Genomic DNA, 21,703 nt, shown 5'->3' with positions numbered 1-21,703 from the left:
TCTAAATACGTTTATCAAAGCTGAAATCTTTTCCTTTCTTCCTCTGTTGGTCCCCTAAGTTAGCTAGTGCCCTAAGTCCATGCTTTGAGTCATCCAAACTGAACCAATCTCAAAAAGGGAATATTTTGTCCTCATGTCTGAAGGGATTACAGCTTCAGGCTTGGCTGGATCCAGGTTCTTCCTTCAGTTCAGCTCAGACAGGTCTGGAGTTTTCCAGTAGAAATGCTTACTGAGAGACAGAAGGAAAGTGAAAGCACAAAGTGTGATTACAGCGTTTAGCTTTCTCCTGCCAAAGTACAGAAGGTTTGAGTACCCCTGACATCCCCACTACACTGGGCTTAACCTCCCCTCTCCCACCCTATAGGCTGAGCCAGAGGCTGGGTGGAGGATGGGCAGGGTCTGTGGGGACCCTCAGGCTCTCCAGCCTCCAGTCAAAGGTGGGATTTGGAGTTGGTCAAACCTGTGTTTGAATTCCTCCTTTGTCCCTAGGGACAAGTCATGTAACCTCCCCGAGCCTCCGTTTCCTTTTCTGCAAAACGGAACGAGTAAGCTCCATCTCACAAGACTGGCAGGAGGATTAAACGGGATCCTGTATGTCACATACAGGCACAGGGTCTGCAATAAATGGTGACAATGATGATGGTGAAGATGATGAAGGAGATGAAAGAACCAATCAGGGAGGAAGGAAATGGCCAGCAGAGTCCTGTCCCTTGGAGCCTCTGAGCTGAGCCTGTGCGTGAGGCCGTGTCATCAAGCTGGGCAGGTGCGGGGGAAGGGAGGCCGGGACAGAGCACAGGGGCCAAGGGCAGCCCCAGCCCCAGACCACGTTCCTGGACTTTGAACTCTCCTTGCCCTGCTGGGCTCAGGGAACCCCAACATGAATACCACTGGGTCACCCTTCCTGGAGATCCCCAAATTAAGGGAAGCGTGGGCCCTGGGTCATGGCAGAGGACCCTGGAGAGTCAGACTGTGCCCACACATTCCAGGTAGTCACCCTCAGAGCCTCGTTTACCCCACTGGTTAGGGGATACCGGTCAGGCTCTTTGGGGTCCCAGGGCTGCCAGAGGAGCAAGCTTTTCACAGGATTTCTACAAATCTCAGGATGGCTGGAATAGGCCTGAAGGATGGATGGGGTGGGGCTGGTGGTGGGGCAGAAGGTGGGGTGAAGGCTCAAGCCAGGGGTGACCAAGCTTTACTGCTCCCTTCTCAGTAAAATAATTTGAAGATGTATCCCCAAAATGTCTTTGTTTAGTTATTTATGTCAGTGATATATACGATTACACTAATATATTATGCCCACTGTACAATATACATAAAATGAAAAATTTAAAACAGTATCAATAGGAAACAAACAAATTATGGCCCATCCGTACAACGGATTACTAAGAATGTAAGAATGAGGTCTTATAACTCAATAATAAGGGAACTAAATTGAAAAATGAACAAAAGATTTGAATGGACATTTCACTAATAAAAGAGATATGAATGGCTAATCAGCATATGAAAGTGGTCAATTTCATTTAACATTAGGGAAATGCAAGTTAAAAACCACACGGGTTCGTGCCCCGGTCCGGGAAGATCCCACATGCCACGGAGCGGCTGGGCCCGTGAGCCATGGCCGCTGAGCCTGCGCGTCCGGAGCCTGTGCTCCGCAACGGGAGAGGCCACAACAGTGAGAGGCCTGCATACCGCAAAAAAAAAAAAAAAAGAAAAAAAACACATGAGGGGGATTTCCCTGGTGGTCCAGTGGTAAAGAATCCGCCTTACAATGCAGGGGACGTGGGTTAGATCCCTGGTCAGGGAACTGAGATGCCACATGCCTCAGGGCAGCTAAGGCCACGTGCCACAACTACTGAGCTCGCACACCTCAACTAGAGGCCGTGTACCACAACTACAGAGCCCACGTGCCCTGGAGCCTGTGCACCACAACTAGAGAGAGAGAGAAAAAGAAACCTGCACGCCACAACTAGAGAGAAGCCTGCGCGCCATAAGGAAAGATCCCGCATGCCTCAGTGAAGATCCTGCAGTGCCGCAACTAAGACCCGACACAGCCAAAAAAAAAAAAAAAGTCAATTATTAAAAACAAACAAAACAAAACAAAACAAAACAAAAAAACCACATGAGGTAACCCTGCACATCTTCTACCATGGCCTTCTTCAAAAAGAAAAATAATAGCAAGTGTTGTCAAGGACATGGAGAAATTGGAACCTTCATCCATCACTGATGGAAATGTAAAATGGTGTGGCACTTTGGAAAAACAGCTTAGCAGTTTCTTAAAAAGTTAAACATAGGGGCTTCCCTGGTCGCGCAGTGGTTGAGAGTCCGCCTGCCGATACAGGGGACGCGGGTTCATGCCCCGGTCCGGGAGGATCCCGCGTGCCGCGGATCGGCTGGGCCCGTGAGCCATGGCCGCTAAGCCTGCGCGTCCGGAGCCTATGCTCCGCAACGGGAGAGGCCACGGCAGTAAGAGGCCCACGTACTGCAAAAAAACCCAAAAAAAACAAAAAAACAAAAAAGTTAAACATAAACTTACCACACAACTCAGCAATCCTCCTAGGTATCAGCCAAAGAGGAATAAAAACATGTGCCCACACAGAGACTTGTCTGTGTTTGTAAGCAGCATTATTCATCATAGAAAAACCTGGAGACACCCTAATATCCATCCACTGGTGAATGGATAAACAAAATGTGAACTATCCTTACAATGGCTATTACTCAGGGACAAGCTAATTAAACGTGCTGCAACATGGATGAACCTCAAGGACATTATGCTCAGTGAAAGAAGCTAGACACAAAAGACTACATAGCCTATGATTCCATTTCTATGAAATTTCCAGAGAAAGCAAATCCCTAGAGACAGGAAGCAGCTCAGCAGTTGGCTGGACTAGGGGTGGGAATGAGGGTTAAACTGTAAATGACCTGAAGGAACTTTGGGGATGATGGAAATATTCTAAAACTGGATTGTGGTCAAAGTTGCACAACTCTATAAGCTTAGTAAAAATCATCAAACAGCATACTTACAATGGATGAATTTTTATGTAAATTATATCTCAATATAGCTGTTGTTTTAAAAAAGAGGACATTCTTTAGGCATCAGTATATACAGGTTTCCAAGACATATTTTTTTAAATTTTTAATTGAAATATAGTTTGTTTACAATGTTGCGTTAATTTCTGCTGTATGGCAAAGTGATTCAGTTACCCATATCTATTTATTCTTTTTAAAAATATTCTTTTCGGGACTTCCCTGGTGGCGCAGTGATTAAGAATCCACCTGCCAAGGCAGGGGACAGGGGTTCGATCCCTGGTCTGGGAAGATCCCACATGCTGTGGCGCAACTAAGCCCGTGCGCCATAACTACTGAGCCTGAGCTCTAGAGCCCACGAGCCACAACTGCTGAAGCCTGCGCGCCTAGACCCCGTGCTCCACAACAAGAGAAACCACCACAGTGGGAAGCCTGCACACCGCAATGAAGAGTAGCCCCCACTCGCCGCAACTAGAGAAAGCCCGCACACAGCAACGAAAACCCAACACAGCCAAAAATAAATAAATAAATAATAAATTAAAATAAAATAAAATAAAATAAAATATTCTTTTCCATTATGGTCTATCACAGAATATTGAATACAGTTCCCTCTGCTACACAGTAGGACCTTGTGTTTATCCATTCTATATATAACAGTTTGCATGCAAGATGTATTTTAAATGGAAAAATCAATGTACAGAGTATGCTGCTGTTTGCATTTCTTAGAAAAGAAAAGGTGCAGCTGCTATGGAAAACAGTACGGAGTTTTCTCAAAAAACTAAAAATAGAACTACCATATGACCCAGCAATTCCACTCCTGGGTATATATCCAAAAAACCCCAAAACACTAATTTGAAAAGATACATGCACCCCAGTGTTCACAGCAGCATTATTTCCATAGCTGGGCATTATTTATAATTGCCCAGCTATGGAAGCAACCTACGTGTCCATCAGCAAATAAATGGATAAAGAAGTTGTGGTATGTATACACAACGGAATATTACTCAGCCATAAAAAAGAATGAAAATTTTGCCATTTGCAACAACATGGATGGACTGGGAGGGTATTATACTCAGTGAAATAAGTCAGACAGAGAAAGACAAACACTGTATGATATCACTTATATGTGGAACCTAAAAAATAAACTAGTGAATATAACAAAAAAGAAACAGACTCACAGAAATAGAGAACAAACTAGTGGTTACCAGTGGGGAGAGGGAAGCGAGGAAGGGCAAGATAGGGGCAGAGGATTAAGAGATACAAACTATTTTGTATAAAATAAATAAGCTACAAGGATCTATTGTACAACACAGGGCATAGAGCCAATATTTTATAATAACTATAAATGGAGTATAACCTTTAAAAATTGTAAATCACTGTGTTGTACACCTGTAACTCACCACCATCCATCTCCAGAACTCTTCTCATCTTGCAAAACTGAAGCCCTGTACCCATTCATCAGTAACTCCCCCAGCCCCTGGCAACCACCATTCTACTTGCTGTGTCTGCGAATTTGGCCACCCTAGGTACCTTATATAAGTGGAATCATACAGTCTCTGCCTTTTTGTCCCTGGCTTCTATCCATTCGCATAATGCCCTCAAGTTTCATCCATGCTGTAGCATGTGTCAGAATTTCCTTCCTTTTTAAGGGTGAATAATATTCCATTGTCTGTATATACCTTTTGTTTATCCATTCATCCTTCCGTGGATGCCTTGGGTCCCATCTTTTGGCTATTGTGAATAACGTTGCTATGAATACGGGTGTACAGATTAGCTCGTGGAGATCCTTGTATATTTACATTTCTAAAGCATGTGACTTGTGCAACTTCTTTGAAGAAAAAAAAGTAAATTAAAATGTAAAGCTATGAAATAGAAGTGAATCGAAATGTAGGTTGTACTATTTCTCCCCACATCCCCTTCGAAGGCCCCTGCGCAGCCGTTGGGCCTCCCGGGACGCGCTTGCCTGCCGGAAGGAGTGGGGGGGCACTGAGCCGGGTCCTAGGGGGCGCGTCCTCCCCGCCCCTTGCAGGGTAGCTGCCAGACGCTGGGGGTCCGGCAGGGGCCCGCAGGGAGGGTCTTGCTTAGTCACCGGCAGCCCAGCCGTGCCCTCGCCTGCCCGCCGCCCACCCCCTGCCAGGCGATTGGCCGGGCCACATTCCTGCGAGCTGCCTGCTGCGCCCCGGTGACTCACGGCCCAGGCAGCCAGGGAACGCCCGGCCTCGTCCTGGGGCCCCGCAGCCGTTGGTTTTCCTATTTGGAATCTCCTTAGACGCCTCCGCTCCAGCCAGCCCCCTCTCCTCCCCGGTCCCCAGCAGGAGGGGGAAGGAGGGCAGGGAAGCCTGGGGACAAGCGCCCTCTCTGTGCAGCGACCCACCGGCCTTGGAGAGGAGCCATCCACACTCGCTTATCCCCAATTCCAGAATCCAAAAATGCCTGAAAACCAAATGGATGGCAAAACCTGCTGAACTGACGTGAAACTAAGTTACCGTCTTTATCGCGCTGAATGCAGATGCTCAGACTTTGGCTACGGAAATGTACGTCTGATTACAGGATGCTGCCCCAGGTGCCCTGGAGGTGCCATATAATGTACATTTCATGCTGAACCTCCTTTCTAAAATCTGAAAAATTCTGAATTCCAAAACCCACCTGGCCCCCAGGATTTTAGATAAGAGACTGTGGATCTGTGCTTTGCCCATTTTACTGAACAGGGTCAAGGCTCAGAGTGGTCAGTCAGAGCTGGGCATGGGCTGGTGGGTCTAAGCCTGAGGTGGTGTCTCTCCCAGATGCTGTCCCTGCAAGACTCTGCCACCCTCTCTGTCCCACCCCCTCTTCTGTCCCTCCTCTAGAAAACTTTCCTTGTCCATCCAACCAAAACCTACTGTCCAACTTGGCAAAGGACCTTCCCCTGTTGGGTCCCAGTGCCCACCACTGATGGGCACTTGTTGGGAAGCAAGAGAGTAGAGAGACTCAGCAGGCTGACCCGAGGCTCCAGCTACTCAGGACCTAGCTTTGGTTTGGTCACTTTTCAGCTATGTGACCTCAGGCAGGTTACTCATCCCTTCTGTGCCTCCGTTCCCTCCGTAAAGGAACATGATAATAATACCCCTCCCATAGGGCTGGTGTGAGGACTGGAGGGGGTGGTCTGGCGAAGGGCTGCCAGATAAAGTGCAGGACACCCATATTGCATGGGACATACTTATGCTAAAAACTCATTCACTGTTTACCTGAAATTCAAATGTAACTGGGTGTCCTGTATTTTTATTTGCTAGATCTGGCAACTTTAGCCTATATGTTAGCTAGTATATTAATAATAAATGTTGAACGACATGGGAGGCTTTTTAAAAAATTTATTGAAGTATAGTTGATTTACAATGTTGTGGTAATTTCTGCTGTACAGCAAAGTGATTCAGTTACACACACACATACACACACACACACACACACACACACACATATATATATATATATACTATGAAAGGCTTTTTATCATAGTATTTGTATGTGACTAATCTTCCTTACTAGATTAAAAGCTCTTCAAAAGTATTCATTCATTCAATCATTCACTTTATTTATTGAGCACCTACTATATGCAAGTCACAGTTCTAAGCTTTGGGGATAAAGTATCAAACCAGACTTGGTCCTCATGGAACTTCCAGTCTGGCAAGGAAGATGAATATTAAATACCAATTACTCAAAATGATTAGTAACCATTGCGACAAGCCCTGAGGAGTCCTAGCTGCAGGGACTGTCTGTGATGGGGGCCTGGACTGGTCAGGGATGGGTGCCCAAGCCTCACACTTTTCCATCATTCTCTCAGTGTCCTGCCTGGTGGGTGGCTGGGTGGTGGTGCTAATGGAGAAGGGCTTAGCGAGGATGCTCTCGATCCCCGTGCTCCTGCAGGGGACCCATGGATGGACACACCCTAAACCATCCACGCTCTCTCCCCATCCTCCCTGTGAATGGAGCAGGTTGGGAGGTGGCAGGTTTAGCTGAGGACCCAGTCTGAGATCCAAGTGGATCTGGGCTGAATCCAGGTCCTTATCTTTAGGCGCGTCTCCTTCCTGTGTGTTTTTCCAGTCATCAGGCTCTGGCTGGGGGCTAAGAGAACAGGTTTGGGGTGAATAAGGTCTGTGGAGGCTGGAGAATCAGCTTGTGATGTTACCAGAGGAGAGCGTCTTAAAGATCAACTGACCTGACATTTGATGGATAAGGAAACTGAGCACTCTAGAGGGAAGTGACTTCTGAAGGTCACGCAGATGTCTCCTGGTGGAGCTGCCACCAAAACCCAGGCTGACTCCCAGCCAGGCCAGAACCCACCCCCTGGCCCCACCCCCACCCTCCACTGCGGTGCTGGAGGAAAAGGGCCCTGTGAGTTTACTGCCCTGCCTCCACCCGGGAATCCCCGCGGGGGTCACCTGGGTACTGTGGCCCCCCTTCTCCCACATCCCCCAGGCAAGTTTCGGTACGTTTCAGGTCCCAGACCTTTGCCTGCTGCTCCAAGCAGGGGAGCCACTGAAAGCCAGCCTCACACAACAGATGAGAAAGTTGACCTTGAAAAAGTTTCACTTCCTAAATTTCATGGTGGTGACTACAATCTGGGCAGCGGGATCTGACATCCCTATGGCTCCCTCACCAGCTCCTTAAAAAAACCCTGAGGAGTTTGGCCCGCGACCGTTCCAGGCTCACTGAGTGCAGGAAGGCCCTCTCCCTTTTCTCCCCGGTGCTAGGTACTGATTCAGGCCCCCTGCCCTGGAGAAGGGGCTCCCCGAGCCCCTGGAACCATCCAACCAGCCCAGCAGTCCCTGAGCCTCTGGGCTGGGATGTCCGCGGGTAGACAGGACAGAGCTCTCACCTTCTTAGCATCACTCCTCTCTGTCTCCTCTCCAAGCCCACATCTACTGCCTTCGTGAAGCCCCTTCTCTTTCCTTCTTGGCAGCCTGGAGTCATGTGAGGTCCTATGGCCTGATGCGTAGACACTGCCATCAGACACCCCAAATTCACCTTCTGGCGCCGCTACTCCTAGCGGTACGTGGCAGTTCTAAACCACGCCCACAAATTCTTTGGCCATCAAGAGGGGGGGTCTATGTCTCCTCCCCTTGGAGGAGAGCCAAACTTATAGAGTATGGCAACAATAGGGTATGGCAGAAGTGATGGGATGTGACTTCCAAGGCTAGGTCTTAAGGACAATCCAGCTTCCTTCAAGTTCTCCAGGGATACTCACCTTTGGAGACCTGAGCTGCCGTGTAAACAGTGCGAGGCTGCCACGTTGTGAAGAAGCCCGGACCGTGTATAGGTGTCTGGCCAACAGTCACAGCCAAGGTCTGTGCTGACCAGTATCAACTGCAGACAGTGAGGGGAGCTGTATTTAGAGAGAGAAGAATGAGCCAGAGGTGTCTGCCAGGGATGCTGGGAGCTTCTCAATCAGGACCCACTAAGAGGTGGAACCTTGACTGGCCCCAAATCTGGGCTTACAGCTCGGAAACTCAATGTCAAGGGTCTCCAGAGATGAATGGGCTCAAGGGGAGAGAAGCCCCCCGCCCCGGACTCATAATTAGAGATACTAGTTTTGGGTGCTATTCCCAGCTCTTAAGCTAGCACCCTCCTCCCTATGGGCTCCAGCCCAGGAGGAGCACGCTCATGAGCGGCATGTTGGAAGGGACCGTTGGTCTGGGCTGTTAAACCACACCAGCTCTCAAATCTCTGTTTCCTTTATTTCTTTGTTTCTTACTTAGCTCTCTCTCTATGAAAGCAGGGGCTACAGGAGTTTATCTGTGTTGTAATCTGCAGCATCTCCGGCGCTTACAGCAGTGCCTGGTATATAGGAGGTGCTCAATAAACATTCACTGAATAAGTAAATGAATGGATGCATGGATGGTGTGTCTGTCACTGTGAGGCCAGACCAGCTGCAGACTAGGTCCTGCTCCCTCCTCTGTGCAATGGGCGCCATGACGGGACTTACCCATCGGGGGTGTTTGTGGGTGACTGGAGAGGATGGACGAGTGCTCATGCCTGACAGATCACTAACCCTCAAGGGGCAATTGCTGGGACTGTTACCATTATCAGTTGTCACCAGGACATTGGTTGGGTTCCCTCTGACCAGAAAGGCACATTCAGGTTTCCTGACGCCCCTTGGCCCAGGCTCCATGAAGACTCGCAACCTGTGAGCATACTACTGCTTCTGACACTCCAAGCAGCTGAGGCACCTTCTTGGGGCTCCCAGAGCCCCATGTGTACCCAAATCCTAGTTGTGGCACACTGATCACTTGTTGGTCTGTGAAATCCCAGCCTCCCTCCGTACACCGTAAGGATTACTGCTCTGTGACAGCCAAGATGGTGGCTCACAGGGCCAATTTCTTCTCATTTCCCTCCCAGAGCAGGAGCTCCATGTGGACCTGTCAAGACAAAGGCGGTGGTAGTGTCAAAGGGGTCCCCCTACACACACGGATAAGGTAGCCATGGCCTCTGAGAGGCAGCTTCTTTCTCCACAGCAAACACAGCAGGGACACCAGGGGACCTGGAGGCTAATCTGGCACCCCAGGTTCCCCACCAAAGCCCCTCATGGTTGAAGAGCAGTTTCTGTGCCTCTCTGGTGCCCACGGAGATTATCTGCAAAGGAGCAGCGGTGAGGAGATGGGGCCTGTCCTCCCTGTGTCCCTCAGCTACTTTCCCCTGGGTCTGCCCAGCCTCGGGGCCCCAGGCCAGGAGGGAACCCCTCTCCCCAGAGTGAGGGAAGGAGGAAGGGGTCTGGGAAAGACCAGTACTGCTGGCCTGGAAAGACCAGTGGTAGAAGCCACAGTTCTGGCAGTTTTGGGGGTTCAAGGCAGTTCTGCAAAAGAATGGATAGTTAACCTGGTCTACGTAAGCTAGTTAACTTCTCGCCCTCTTTGGGACCTTCCTTCTTCCACAGCGCCCTCTGCCGCCACGACCCATGGCCTCCGCCCTCTCCGTCCCCACCCGGCCTGCCCGGCTGGCCTGTTTGTTCTTCTACTCCAGCTAGTTGGGAAGTCCACCCAGGGTGACCTCAGCCTGGCCCATCTCCGCATCCGGGCCTCTCTCTCAACCCCTTTACAGCCCTTCCTGGGGGCCTCGGGGTTCTCAGGGTGTCCCCCCAACCTCCTGGTCAGGGTGGAGACTTCCCAGCAGCCCTTGCAAAAGGAGGCATCTCAGGGCCAGGAAGTGTGTGTAGGGGTGTGTCCTCCTCTTTCCCTATAGTTTCCAGACCATTCCTCCTTCAACCCCCGGCCCCTCTGAACACACACCAACCGCAGCTGTACCAGCCTCTGCCAGCGCTGGCGTCCACCACCTCCCAGCCACCCCCAACACTCTGGGGGCCCCGATGCCTGTCACCCAGCCTGGCCTGGTTCCCAGTGACTCCCACATCCACGCAGATGGTCCTCAGCATCCTGACCTCCTGGCCTCCAGCCGTTGCTCTCCGCTCTGCCAGCTGCCCACTGCCAGGGTCACCCCTTGACCTCGTCCTCATTGCTGCCAGTGCGGTGCCCAGGTCTCCACCCTGACCGCCCCTCTCATCCTCCCAGCTCACTTTCTCTCGGGTGGGCACTGTCTAAAACCCCCAACCAGGGACTCTCTCACTTTCTCACTGGCCGTCACCCCTGCCCTTTCCCTTCAGTCTCTACCACCTTGGAGCCCATGGTCTACCATCTTGATTATCCTCTCGCAACGACCCCAACTCCCGTTCCCTCCTCCCTTCATCATCCAAGTCTGCTGGAGCCTCCCTGTGGCTGAAGCCTGCTCTCCACTTTCTCCCCAGAGAGGCAGGAAGCTGCTGAGCCAGTCCCACAGCCAGGCTGTCTGGGTGCAGCCCCTCAGATGGGCACTGGCCTGGCCTGGAGACGGTTCTATTTTCCTGGTGTGAACACGGACCGAACTGAACCTGTGTGGAGGGTGAAAGGAAGAAAGGATGTGCAGGAAGGACTTGGAAATTTCTGGCTGGAGCAGTAGGGTACGCCGTGGGGCCGCTTTTCTGAGATGGGACAGATGGGGAGAAGCAGGTTTGGAAGAGAAACCAAGGCTTCCTGCAGTGGGTTCTGCCTGTTTTACCCCACACACAGACCGTCCATCGTTGCTGATCTCCCACCTCTGCTGCCTCCAGCTTAGCCCCGTGGTCTTGTTCAAGCCTCACTCAGGATACAGCAGCTCACTTCCTTAACACCTTTCCATGGATTCACATCTCACTGCAGAATTAATCCAACGTCTACAAATCTTTTCTAATCTGGCTGCTGGCTTCCGCCTCTGTCTCATCACTTCCACTCTCCACTTCACCCTCATCGAATATTCCAGTTTTCCAGCTACGCAGAGTGCCTTCCTTCTGCGCCTCCAATGCCCCCGGCACTGTCCCACCTCAGCACCTTTGCACTTGCTGTGCACTCGGCCTGCCCTGCTCTTTCCACGGTTGCTAACTTCTCAGATGTCACCTTCTCTGAGAGCCTTCCGCGCACGCACCCAGCGCAGCCCCGCCAGTCACTCCTGGTCACGTCACCCCGTTTGCCGTGTCTTTCTCAGAACTTAGCATCACCTAGCATTACCCTGCTGGTTTGTGTACAAATTTACTCTCCGCCACACACGGATGAGGGGTCTTGCTCGACTTACATTCTTGGCAACTGGCACATACTAAGCTGTCAATATATATTTGCGGAGTGTATGAATGGATGGATAGATGGAGGGGTCCCTCTCTCCAGCGTTGCTGTGAGGATGCGCTGTGATCCTGGCTGATCCTGGCTGATCCTGTGAGGATGCGCTGTGATCCTGGCTGGGCCAGGATCACTCTGGAAACTGCCTAATGCTGCACATGGTGGGTGTTCTGCTCCTGCACCACACCTGGCACGAAGTAGGTGCTCAGTAAGCGCTGATGAATGAACTCATGCAACACGAGGCAGGATTTAGGGTGTAGAGGAAGTGCAGATGCAGTGCCCGGGGCAGAGGGAACTCATCAGAGAAAGCAAGCGGGGGGAGGCAGGGGCTCTGTCTGGCCCTCTCCGCCCTGCCTGTCTCTCTGGCCTCATCCCTCGCCAGTCTCCGCCCCTTCCCACCCCAGCTGCATCTCATTCCCCTCACATGTCCTGCCCTTTCCCACCTCCAGCCCTTTGTTCACAAAGTGCCCCCCTCCTAGAAAGCCTGCAGAAAGGTCAGCTTTCACTCATCCCGCACATCTTAGCTCAGCTCTTGCCCGATTCCTTCACCGATACTCCTGGAACACCTGCTCTATGCCTGTCCCTGTCCCGGACTTTCAGGCATTGGAAAAACAGCTGAGGACAAGGTGTGAGGTCCCTGCCCTCGTGGAGCTTACATTCTAGTGGAACAGAAAGCAAACTGATCAGCAACCAACACATCAACCTCCTCCGGGAAGCCTTCCCCTTCCCCAGCCGCCCCTGACCAAATCTGATGCCTCTTCTCTGGTCCCCTGTACCCCTCCCCCACTGCACTCACCGCCCTCTTCCGTGAATTTCTGTCTGTATCTGTCTACACTTAGGAGATAGGATAGCTGGGATTCCTGTCTTTTCCATTTCTTATTCCCACGGATCTGGTACTTGGTGATAACGGTACCTTTGAGTTGAATTTCAGACGCTGAAAAGGTGAGGCACGTTGTTCTGGGCTGAGGGGCCGGCAGGGTACAGTGTAAGTGGCTGCATGTTTGGGGAGAGCATGGGGTGCAGGAGGTGGGGTGAAGGCGGCATGACCGTTGTCACCAGATCTTGGAGGGCTGCTCAGGTTTCAAATGGGGGTCTTGCCGAGGGAATGTGTCCCGATTTACTAAACCGCCAAGGGAGCCATGGACTCGATCACGTGTGACGTCACATCGGAATGAGTTGCCCCATTCAGTTACTCTCCTCCCGTCCTGCACAGCGACCTGTAAAAGCTGAAAACTAGGTGTCATTGTCTCAATCAGCAAGTTCCTGGCTTAGGGACCCTGTTAGGCTACCAAGAGGTTAAGTAGAAGTTGGAGTCACTCTCGTGGGTGACCTATCCATATAAGGTGGTAAAGGGAACTGGGATGACTTGGGGACATCCTAACCTTTGAGGCTGACGTCATGGTGATAACCACTCGCCCACAACGCATCGTGTGGTACCCGTTCTCCACAGAGATGGATGAGGTCCCTAACACGGGGCTGAGTGTCTGATGCTCTTACAGGCACGCAAAGGGAACCAGCCCCCGCCCCACCCCACCAGGAAACTGCAGAGAAGTTAGAATCGTTTGAAGTTACAATCATTCTTTCGTTCGGCAAATATGTATCGAGGGTCTCCTCCTATAAGAAGGTGCCAACCACTAAAGGAATAAAAAACCACGTATAGGTACACCTTGGAGATATTACAGATTCAGTTCCACACCACCACAGTAAAGCAAATGTCTTGATAAAAGGGGTCACACAAAGTTTTTGGTTTCCCGGTTCATATAAATTTATGTTTATCCTGTACTGTAGCCTACTAAGTGTGCAATAGCGTTATGTCTAAAAAAATACTTTATTGAGCTTCCCTGGTGGTGCAGTGGTTAAGAATCCGCCTGCCAATGCAAGGGACATGGTTGCGAGCCCTGATCTGGGAAGATCCCACATGCCACAGAGCAGCTAAGCCCGTGCACCACAACTACTGAGCCTGCGCTCTAGAGCCCGCAAGCCACAACTACTGAGCCCACACGCCACAACTACTGAGCCCACGTGCCACAACTATTGAAGCCCGTGTGCCTAGAGCCTGTGCTCTGCAACAAGAGAAGCCCCCGCTCACTGCAACTAAAGAAAGCCTGTGTGCAGCAACGAAGACCCAACGCAGCCAAAAAGAAAATAAGTAAAATAAATAAATAAATAAAAAACACTTTATTGTTAAAAAATGCTAACCATCATCTGAGCCTTCAGAGTCCTAATCTATTTGCAATAGTAACATTAAAGATCACCATAAAAATATAATAATGAGGAAAAAGTTTGAAATATTGTGAGAATTACCAAAATGTGACACAGACATGAAGTGAGCAAATTTGTTGGAAAAATGGTGCCTGTAGGCTTGCTTCACACAGGGTTGCCACAAAGCTTCAATTAAAAAAAAAAAAAAGCAATGTGTGTGAAGTGCAGTAAAACGATGTATGCCTGAATATTGTATGTGTTCATGGGTGGGATGGCGCAGAGAGGGCGGAGCTAGCCTCTTGTGGGGCCTGGCATCAGGTAGGAAGGTAGGTGCTTGAACTGGGCATTGAAGGATGGGCCAGTGTAATCACCAGATAGAAGGGCGTTCCAGGGGAACAGCATGCACAGACACTTGAGGGTGCAAAAAGGTGTGATACAGCAGGGCTTGGGCAGGGACAGTCAGGCAGTGGGTGTGGCTCCATTTATCAAGGCCATCCTATGTGCCCAGCACTGGACCACGTTGTTCCTCTGATCAAGCCCATCACCCTCTAAGGTGATTTATAGATGAAGACGCTGATGCCCAGAGAGGCTAGGTAACTTGTCTGAAGTTCCACAGCCAGTGGCAGAGCTCAGGTTCCAACTCAGGTTTGTCAGGTTCCCAAATCTGTGCTCCTAACCACCACGCTGAACTGCCCCATGACATGATGCAGGACCAGAGGAGCCAGGTATGACCATTCGGACTTGAGTCCTGAGAACTCCCCGCACATCGGCCATTTGCACTCCATCTTCAAGAGACCTGTCGTGTCCTCAGACGTTCATTGTCTGAATGCTTGTCTTTATTTTTTAAAATTTTTCTTTATTTTTAAATTTCTTAATTGATTTACAATGTTGTGTTAGTTTCAGATGTACAGCAAAGTGATTCAGTTATATATAAATTTTTTTTTCAGATTCTTTTCCCTTACAGGTTATTACAAAATATTCAATATAGTTCCCTGTGCTATAGGTAGGTCCTTGCTGGTTACCTGTTTTATATATAGCAGTGTGTGTATGTTAATCCCAACCTCCTCATTTATCCTTCCCTAAATGCTTGTCTTTAAATGTTTCACTTTTTAAAAACTTAAATTTAAGTAATTTTTTCTTGACATACAACACATATGAAGAAGTACACAAATCAATTAACTTTCACTCACGTTAAAAAAAAGCGCAGTGGTTGAGAGTCCGCCTGCCGATGCAGTGGACATAGGTTCGTGCCCCGGTCCGGGAGGATCCCACATGCCGTGGAGCGGCTGAGCCCGTGAGCCATGGCCGCTGAGCCTGCGCGTCCGGAGCCTGTGCTCCGCAATGGGAGGGGCCACAAGAGTGAGAGGCCCGCGTACCGCAAAAAAAAAAAGCAATTTTTCACTCAGGTCAATAACAGAATATTATGAGCCCTCAGCAGCCTGTCTTGTGCCACCTGCCAGACATAGCCCCACAGGTAGCCACTCCTGAGTTGTAACAGCATAGATTAGTTTTGTTTGCTTTTGAACTTCATATAAATGGAACCATTCATATAAAGGCTGTTCTTTTAATGTGTCTGGCTCAACATTTGTGTAGTTTAATTTATTCATTCTCACTTTTATACAATATTTCATTATGTGTATATACCAGAATGTTATTTCTCCATTCTATTGACATGTAGCTTGTTTTCAGTTTCTGGCTGTTATGAGTAAAGCTGCTATGAACATTCTTGTGCACGACTCTTGGTGAACACATGTGCTCATATCTGTTGGGATCATACCCAGAAGTTGAATTCCTGGGTCAGAGGGTAGTATGGAAATGCCCAACATGAGTGGATATGGCCAATTTCCCAAAGTAGTTGTCATAAATTACATCCTCACTACCAGTGAGTCAGAGTTCCAATTACTCCACAGTCCTGCCAACATGTGATACTGAAAATCTTTTTCTTTTTAGTCCTGGTGCATGTACAGGGATATCAAACTGTGATTTTAATTCATACTTCTCTGATGACTAATGCAGTTGAGCACTTCTCATCTGTTCATTGGTCACTTATATATGGCCTTTTTTTTTGAAGTGTTTAAGTCTTTTGCTCATTTTTCTATTTGATTTTTAATTTCTATTCCTTTTTTCTTATTGATAAGTAAGAGTTCTTTATATATACTGGATGTTAGTCCTTTGATAGATATATGATTTACAATCTTTTCCCAAGTAAATTTATTTTATGGGCCATTACTACTATAACTAAAAACCCAATATCACGTGTCATAGATAGTAGGCAAAATACATAAAATAAAAATAAGACAATGTTATTACATTCTAGCTAAATATCTCATGGCTGGCAGAATGGATAGAATCCTGTTAAGAGATTAGCAAGTGAAAAGGAGGTGTTAAAGACATTTGTGGAGACTTTCTCCTTGATGTCTTCAGGAGGTTGGAAAAAATTAGAAAAGATATAATTTTCTCATTTTGCAGCTCCATGTTAATTATTACCCCAGTGTACCCTTTGTCCTTGAGCCTCCTATAATTATGCCACCCACTGTGTGAAGTCTGCACAATAGTTAGGAGATGGTGCATGCGAGGAGGGTTTTCTTTTGTTTTTTTTTTTTTGCGGTACGCGGGCCTCTCACTGTTGTGGCCTCTCCCGTTGCGGAGCACAGGCTTCGGACGCGCAGGCTCAGCGGCCGTGGCTCACGGGCCTAGCCGCTCCGCGGCATGTAGGACCCTCCCGGACCGGGGCACGAACCCGCGTCCCCTGCATCGGCAGGCGGAATCTCAACCACTGCGCCACCAGGGAAGCCCAGCGAGGAGGGTTTTAACGAAGGAGGTTAAACTAAGGGGTTGACATAATAAAACTGATGTTTTAGAAAATCGTTCAGATAACAATGTGAATAAAAAAACAAAAATAGAGGTGAGGAACCTAAGTTAGGAGAAGTTGAAGAAGTCCAGGTGGTAAGTGTCAAGGGTCTAAACCAGGGGTGAGCCAGGGGCTGGGGGTGAGTGTGGGGACTGGAAAGACAAGAGGTAGAATCTGGGCAACGTAGTGGCTGATTGACGGGTTAAGAGAGAAAAAGAAGATGTCTGGGGGACATCTGTGGGATTTGTGGGATTTCTGTGGGATTTCTAAGTCGGACTGGGAGGAGGGGGATAGCAAAGACTGGAGAAGCCAATCATGGGAGGGAGGAGGTGGTGAAATCTATCTGGAATGCGTTGAATTTGAACTGTTTGCAGGACCTCACAGGGAGAGTCTCCGTTTTTTTATTCATTTCACAAATATTCACTGAACGCGTATGGGTGCCAGGGGTACAGCAGTGGATCAGACAGATAAGATTTCTGCTCTGATGGAGTTTAACATTCATGGGAAAGATGGACGGTGGGAAAGACAGATAAGGACCAGCAAAGTATGCACGTGGCTCAGGGCTCTGGGCCATGGGGTGGATTGGGGGCCTGTGGGAGTCAATGCAGCCATTAAAGCAGTCGGCGCGAGTGAGCTTGCCTAGGGAGAGGGACAGAGTGAACTGTGCGGAGGGGAGGGTGGAATGCCAGCGTTTAGAGGCAGCAGGGGAAGGAACACCCTCAAAGTAAACCACGGAGGAGTCATCAGAGGAGGAGGAGGGTGGAAGTGGGTCACAGGAAGAGGGTTTCAAAGATCTTTCAACTGATGCATTCATTCATTTATTCAATCAAACTTTACTTGGTGTCTTCTGAGTACCAGGCTCTGGGGAATCAGAGATGAATGTGAAGTCTCTGGGGGAGGAAGTTGTGTGAACTACAAATGATTAGGCAAGGCTGCACGAGAAATAGTCTATTATGGAAGCACAGTTGATGTATGTCGTGGGAGCTCAGAGGATGGGAACTCCCGCTTTTTGAACCTAGTATGCGCTAGGCTTCCTGGAGGGGTGGGCATGGAGCTAGAGAATGGGGGCAAGGGCCTTGACAGAGAAGGACCAGCCTGAGCAAGGGCGAGGAGGTGGAAAGCTGCTTGGTGAGTTGTGGCAGCCAGGATCCACAAGCACAGGAGGGGTGGAGCAAAGCCAGAGGACCAGAAACCCGGGACAGGCTTAAGCTCATGCCGAGACAGTGGGCTGAATTCAGAAGGCGATGGGGCCAGTGCAGATTTCGAGGAGAATGCCTGCCACCAAGCCCGCGGGAGCCAGAGCCCCTGACAACGCCCCTTCTCTTCCCAGCCCCCAGCCGTTAGGAGGCGCCCGCACGCTGCACAGCCAGTGTCCACTCTGCGCACTCCACGCAGCCCGGAGCGCCCTGGACAAGCCCCGGGAGAAGGGGTAGGCATGTGCTGGAAGACATCTTTCAGAGAGGTATGTGAGAGCCGGGTAGAGTATGGGCGCTCCAGGGTCTTGGGAGCGTTCTCGGAAGAGTGGACGGAGAACTGAGGGCATCTGTCAGAGATGGAGAAGGGTGGATGGGGCAGGAAGTGCCAAGGTCCAGCCCGGTGGCCTGAGCTCCGAGCCACCTCCTGATGGGGAGCCCTGGGCTGACGAAGGGCCAGAGCTCTCTCCCTCCGCACCTTCTCCTAGTCCAGGCCTCACCTTGCCTCCTCCCCCACTACGGGTCATCAGCCTCATCTCCCAGCCTTGGAACTCAGGGCTGCACTGAAACTTTGGGGCTGAGGGCTGGAGGGGGTCAAGACTCTAGGTTCTCTTGGCACACGCCCACAGCGGCCCACAGCGCTAGCAAATCCTCCCTGGTGTTCGGGGTTGGGAATCGCCCTTTGGGCAAAAGACCTCTGGCGCCCCCTACTGCCAGCTCAGCTTCAACGACCCCATCCCTCCTCTCTGCTGCCGACCCTGACCCACGTGGCCGGAACACACCGAGGGCCAGTTTCAGTGGCAGGAAGTGATGAGGAGCCCCGTCAGGACACAGGTCTGGCTTGTGATGTTTACCTGGACTCCAGCAGCTTCCTAATTGGTCTCCCTCCCTCCCTCCTCCACCCACAGCTGGGAGAATCTCTTTAAAACATATCTGTGGAATACTACTCCGTGATAACAAGTAATGAACTATCCGTACTTGCAGTGACTTAAATGGCTCTTAAGCACATTATGCTGAGTGCAAAAAGCCAACCTCAAAAGGTTACATACTTTATGATTCCATTATGTAACATTCTTGAAATGACACAATGATAGAGATGGAGAACTGACAAGATTGCCAGGCCTTAAGGAAAGGGAGGGAGGGTGTGGCTATAAAAGGGCAGCAGAAGGGATTTCTTTTAAGGTGATGGAACAGTTCTGTATCTTGATTGTGGTGGTGGTTATACGAATCTATACATGTAATAAAATGTCATAGAATTAAACACAAAGACATACCAAAAAATAAGTGCATGCCCAAAATGGTGAAATTGAGTGAGGTCTGTAGTCTAGTTGTGTCTAATGTCAATCACTTTTCTGGTTTTCGTAACACTACAGTTATGTAAGTTGTCACCACTCGGGGAAGCTAGGTGATGGGTACACGGGACCTCTTGGTACTATTCATGTGACTTCCTGTGAGTCAATAATTCTTTCAAAATAAAAAGCTTACGAAAAGAAAAAAAAAGCATACCTGGCCATATCACCTAGCTTTTGCTTTTGTTTTTTTAAATACATTTATTTATTTACTTATTTTTGTGTTGGGTCTTTGTTGCTGTGCGCGGGCTTTCTCAAGTTGTGGTGAACAGGGGCTACTCTTCATTGTAGTGCACAGGCTTCTCATTGCGGTGGCTTCTCTCGTTGCGGAGCATGAGCTCTAGGCACGCGGACTTCAGTAGTTGTGGTGCATGGGGCTTAGTTGCTCCGCGGCATGTGGGATCTTCCCGGACCAGGGCTCGAACCCGTGTCCCCTGCATTGGCAGGTGGATTCTTAACCACTGCGCCACCAGGGAAGCCTCCGCCTACCTGTTTATCTTGTGGCACCTGGTGGGCCACAGAGGATGAAATTCATGGAAGGAAAAGTGCCCACTCCTTTAGTATACCAAGCCCTCCTCTGAGGCTGGCAACAGAAAAAGAATATTCCCTCTTGGAGGGCACAGGGGACTGGACCTCACAGCCCCGATTCTACCTGGGGGGACTCGCTTGTTAATCCCAGTGCATCCCCTCCTGTACTGGCCTGAGGGGGCGCTCTTCCACCTCTGATGCTCTGGTCGCCAAGTGGACAAAGTACCCTTCCCTTAACACTGCTGGGCCTCACTTTTGTTTGTTTGTTTTATTGTATTTCTCTTTTTAAAATTTTTTTAACAATCATGTAAAGTTTTAAATCAGGAAATAAACTTTTTTAGCTTAAAAAAAATTTTAAGACACACCAAGCTTCCTATCTGGATATAGTCATGTATGAAAATCGTATCTTAGCACTTTTCTGTATCACTTTTAAAAACGGGATCATTTCAATGGCTGTGATCCTCTATATGAGTTAGAAGGCTAATTAAGCATTGAAAGGCAAGTTTTTCACCAGCTAAATATTTAGTCTTATTTCAGTAAGACGTTTCATTTAGACATAAAATTTCACAAAACTACAGCTTGGGAGTGGTATAGCTATCTATTGACAGAGGCTACTTACATGTGTAACACAATAATAAACCTTTATGAAAATGTTTCTGCAGGTGTGCTGGTGTCCTCCTGGGTATCACAAATACATCTGTGGGGATCAGTCTCGGAAAAAAGGCTGTTCTGGAGCTCCGGGAAACAAAAGCTGAAATAAATTATGTTTTCAGACAATGCAAAGTAAGCTTTTAAGCTTCCACGATGTTGGGTGAGGCATTATAATGAGCTGGTTGGTCCCCATTTTTTAAAGTGCAGCGAAGGATAACCAGAATGACTTTTCAAGATGTCTTATTCACTTTCCCCTTAAAATGAAACTGGTGAATGGTAGTCAGTGCTTGGCTACTGTTAAGTTTACCCCCCAAAATGTTGATGAATAAATGAATAAATAATTTTTACTCTAAAAAAAAAAAAAAGAAGAAAAGAAGAGGGAGAGATGAGCTCCCTCTCTCCCGCTGTGCCGTGTGAGGTCACAGCAAGAAGGCAGCCATCTGCAAGCCAGGATGAGAGCCCTCACCACAACCCCACTCTGCTGCCACACTGATCTCAGACTTCCAGTTTCCAGAACTGTGAGAAATAATTTCTGTTGTTGAAGCTACCGTCTGTGTTATTTTGTTACAGAAGCCCATGCTGACTAAGACAGTATTTCCCATAAAAACTCGCACCTGAATGTTCACAACAGCATTATTCATAACAGCCCCAAAGTGGAAACAATCCAAACATCCATCAGTTAGTGAATGGATAAAAAAATGTGGCATATCCATACAATGGAATGCTATTTGGCCGTAAGAGTGAGTGACGTACCTCCATGGACTACATGGATGAACCTGGAAGACATGTAGCCCTTAGCCTAGCGGGGAAGTGAAGGCTATGAAAGCACAATTCCGTTACAGCCAGGCAAGTGTGATGAGGGAGAGAGGCACGTATGAGAGATCTGAGGAGGGGTGTGGGGGCAGGTGTGAGCTGAGGCTGAGAGGAGAAGGAGGAATTAGCCAGGAGAAAGGGAGGAAGACAGGGGACTGTGAGCTCAAAGGCATGCAGGCAAGGAACATTCCGGAGTGTGCTGGGAGCTACAGGCATGGGCACAGCTGCTGTGCAGAGAGGTGGGAGGCATGGTTGGGGAGGGCCTCAGAGGCCACACACCAGAGTGCCATGGTCAGATGGCTGCTAAGTGGGCGATGGAACTGGAAGTGGAGGAGTCCATCCAGATGAGAGGCTGAGCAGGGGTGGGAGAGGCAGATCCCGGAAATCTTTAGCGGGTAGAAGACAGGGACTTGGAAGCTGACTGGATACGGAAGGGAAGAC

This window comes from Delphinus delphis, chromosome 19 (genome assembly GCF_949987515.2).
Source record: "Delphinus delphis chromosome 19, mDelDel1.2, whole genome shotgun sequence".
NCBI classification, from domain to species: domain Eukaryota; kingdom Metazoa; phylum Chordata; class Mammalia; order Artiodactyla; family Delphinidae; genus Delphinus; species Delphinus delphis.
Note: the sequence above shows the minus strand (reverse complement) of the source record.